General features: G+C 42.3%; 1 non-coding gene across 1 annotated transcript; it reads left to right on the top strand.

The window, feature by feature from the left end:
* The first annotated feature begins 3,418 nt into the window (after positions 1-3,418).
* Positions 3,419-3,492, top strand: Trnaa-ugc. Its single transcript has one exon. It is a non-coding gene; the product is annotated as a tRNA-Ala (tRNA).
* Positions 3,493-3,995: the final 503 nt, after the last annotated feature.

The following is a 3,995-nucleotide window of genomic DNA, read 5'->3' as shown; positions in this document are numbered from 1 at the left end:
TAGTATTTTGTTTACTAACAGCCGCTCACACAGTTGCAGATGACGTGATGTTCGCTGAGTAAAAACGGCAAGAGAAAAAAACGCTCAGGAAACATGTCGCAAACAGCAACAATAATTTTCAAAAACATGCTGTAACATACAGTAAAAATGGTAGTATGAAAGTATCCATAGAAAACTATATTTCAAAAAACGAATAGTAAAAATGTAATGATGTGCACTGTGTTTGTATAACCATGCTATTTTCTGCATGTTTTAGAGTAAAGAACCCACTGATGATTGTGATGTCGCCGAAATTAGTCTGCGAAAATAAAGAAATAAACGAATAACAAAGTGTTTTGCACCAAGGGACTGAGTTTATGATATTTATATATTTTCCGTTCTTAGATAATATGATTACTTGTTGGAATCTCACCTCAATACCAGACCTTTATATAGGTATTTCATTCCTTCATCTTGCAAGAGATAATTTCTTATATACTTCTTCATGAATCTCTCTTTCTTGTTTCGTCTTTTTCGCCTTTAATCAAGCACTAAAATTTTTGTGACGAACGCGTAATGTTCTGCATTTAAGTCACTTCCTCTGTGTAGTGTGGTATGTATTACATGTGATCAAAATCGTTTTTATTAACTATTACATAGTCAATAACTAATTAACCATTGGCCTCTTCCAGTCCATATATATTTATCGATATTCTTCTTCTTCAAAAGGTTATTGGTATTTTTAATTGGTTGTAGTTTACAAATTGCGTAAATAGTATGTCATATTAATTCAGAACGGCGTCACACTGATTTCACGCTACTACTCCGATTCGTTGCATCTTCACTACCATTCAGATAATCAGCCACAATAATAAAATCACTTCTGCTGATGTAACGTAATACGGTATGAAGGACTTCGTAAAACCATTTTCATTATTCATGTTTGTTCTCTTCTAGAGCTAATACGGCTATTAAAGCTAATTCTTCTCCCATTTTAGTCAAAGCATTAACACTTTCAATTTATAACAGTGTAGCTCTCTATTATATTTTTCAATTTTGCACCAATTAATATTGCCACCTCTGCTGGAACTCTTTTCAACTGTGGAACTCCGTTGTAAATCATTGTCCATTTATCGGGTTCTTTCCCATTTTCAATATCCTCTTTATTTCTGTAAATACAGGATTATGGTGGGATGATTATTAAATACAAGTTTTACCTTTAATTAACCTATACTGGGAAATGCAAATCATATGCGAAGAATGGAGACAGAGCTAATCAACTTTTAAAGAAAGGTGATGGTTGATGTTGTTGTACTAAGTAGAATGGAATAAGTCTGCTAAATTGTTGGTATTAAATATACGCTAAAATATTGAACAGTGGATGTAGCTTATAACACATTCTCTTTTACCGGAAAGACTCAGAAAAGAAGGGCCCTGTCGATTTGGTATTTATCTTCAAACAGACCTTCAGAAAAGAATTTAACTTAAAAGCCCACACTATCTTTGTCGATTACGTAAAAAAATATGACATCACAGGTAAGGAGATGTTATGGATAACGATGAAAAAGAATCGATACCCCGAGTGCCTGATACAAGTTATCCAAGATACCCGTGGTTGTAATTAACCTTCCTCTACTTGAGCCTGTGTAGACGGAAAACTATTTACCGTATGGGCACCCCTCTATATAGGAATGATGTTCAGACTGTGTGCTTCAGGATTTGCGTAGTTAGTAGTGTCAGTGTCACAACTTTACGTTATGCGCCGGTACTGGTACGGCGACGTAGGGTTGACACACATGCATCAATGTGCGGCGCACCTGCAGACGGTCAACATGGGTCTGGACAAAGCGAGTAGTGCTTCATCCATAGTTATTTTATCAGAACAACAGCTCTTCGCGAGTATCGACCCATTGCTCGAGAGATCACTCTGTTATTCCGCAATACACCTGGAGAAAACCTTATCATTGGCCAATGGTTCCAAACAGAGCGGCCGTGATGACAACCAGACATGAACGCGTGTGATTTCTGGTTGTGGGTTTACCTGAAGAGCAGGGTTCGTCAACGGGACACCAACACACATTGAAGGTAGAAGATGAGCAGAGCGAAGGAGGTAGCCAAACTACATCTGAGGTATTTCGGGCAGCAGTGAAGGAATCTCTAGCGTGTTCTAGGCTGTTATTAATGCAGATGGTCGTCGCAATGACCATCGTCTGTACCTTGGAAGGTGAACACAATAGGGCTATTAACAAATGTTAGTCTCTCATGCGCTTCTTCCAGTGGTTTATTCATTTCTTTTCCACGCGTTCTCACAAGTATTTCCACTAAGTTTCATTGTCCTAATGTCACTCATTTTTCACGCTGCCCCCCCCCCCCCCCAAACTAAAGAAAGTATTATTACAACCACCACGTATATAGAAATCCAAAAATTGATTTAAATCTACGATTTTAAAATTTTATATGGCATTCTGTAATTGAAGCACAGCCATCACGCTAGTCCATCTCTTATTTTTGCTGAATCTCATAAATGCAATATGCGATGGATATAATTCGTTATGAAAATTGCGGATCGAAACCTCTGTACCGACATGTAAGGAAATAACTTATTTGGGTGATTTAAACAATTTTTCCTTCCACATTTTGACCGCTGGGGAGGTTTCAGCTGCCAGCTTTGAATGTGGTCGGCGAGGGGAGAAAGCTGACGGATTCCAAGAAATGCTGCCGGCCCGTGCAATAGCCGCCCCGGCCTAGCGGTTGAATAGACTGGGGGGCGGGCGAGGTCACCGTTCGCACGAAAGGAGCTTAAGACGTCGCCCACGGCACGCCTTCAGATGTTAGCAACCGCCGGCTTGCGGATGCCATGACCACCGTTTTACGAGGGCAAAGGCTGTTGTCCAGACTGGCGTGTTTCGAGAGAGATGGCGGAGGACAGATGCAATGGCTTATGTATATGAAGATGGTATATGTTCTTTCGGACATGTCTGAAAGAACAGATACCATCGGTGACATGCAGCTCGTTAGAATGAAATTACAATGAAATGAATACCCCTAGCTGCATACAGGTATTGATATAATTCAACGGGGACAGTTGAAAATGTGTGCCCTGACCGCGACTCGAACCCGGGATCTCCTGCTTACATGAGAGACGCTCTGTCCATCTGAGCCACCGAGGACACAGAGGATAGTACGACTGTAGGGACTTATCTCTGGCACGCCTCCCGTGAGACCCACAGTCTCAACTTATTGTCCTGCACTATATTCATAGTGCCCCTGCCCATTACACTCATTACTCGCGGCGTTTTGCAGACTCCCGTAAGAATCCGGGCACTGTTTGTTCATCCGCAAAGAAAAAGATGGTCAAATGGCCGGTGAGATTTATGTGGTACCTGTGGGTCTCACGGGTGGCATGTCAGAGATAAGTCCCTGCAGTCAATCCTCTGTGTCCTCGGTGGCTCAGATGGATAGAGCGTCTGCCATGCAAGCTGGAGATCCCGGGTTCGAGTCCCGGTCGGGGCACACATTTTCAACTGTCCCCGTTGACTTATATCAACGCCTGTATGCACCTAGGGGTATTCATTTCATTGCAATTTCAATGGCTTACGGTATTATCCGCTGGAGATTTGCGGAAGCGGGCGTCCGTCTCCACAAGTGCATGAGGATCTGGGCGTCACACTCAGACTGTGTCATTACCATGGTCCGTAGGTCACGCCCAAGACCTTCCTGCGCAGACATCTGTGATTGGAAAGTTGACTCTTGACGTCAGCTCATGATTACGGCCGCTGTAGAGATCAGCCGCTAAGGTGACGAAATTTTGTAGTGATTTGCCGAATTTATTGACAGCCAACACCGATGTAAAAATTGTTGTTGAGCTGCAACTGGCTTGTCACCATTGTAGTGGAGCAGAACCTCTGGCGGAGCCGTAGCGAAGAAAAACACATAGAGGGCGTCGGACGTTACTTACTCTTCTGTACTTTGTCAGAGAGCAGTTTGTTAGAGTCCCACCTGCTCAGTCCCCCGGA

This window comes from Schistocerca americana, chromosome 5, assembly GCF_021461395.2.
Source record: "Schistocerca americana isolate TAMUIC-IGC-003095 chromosome 5, iqSchAmer2.1, whole genome shotgun sequence".
NCBI classification, from domain to species: domain Eukaryota; kingdom Metazoa; phylum Arthropoda; class Insecta; order Orthoptera; family Acrididae; genus Schistocerca; species Schistocerca americana.
Note: the sequence above shows the minus strand (reverse complement) of the source record. Positions and strands in the feature narration are given on the sequence as shown.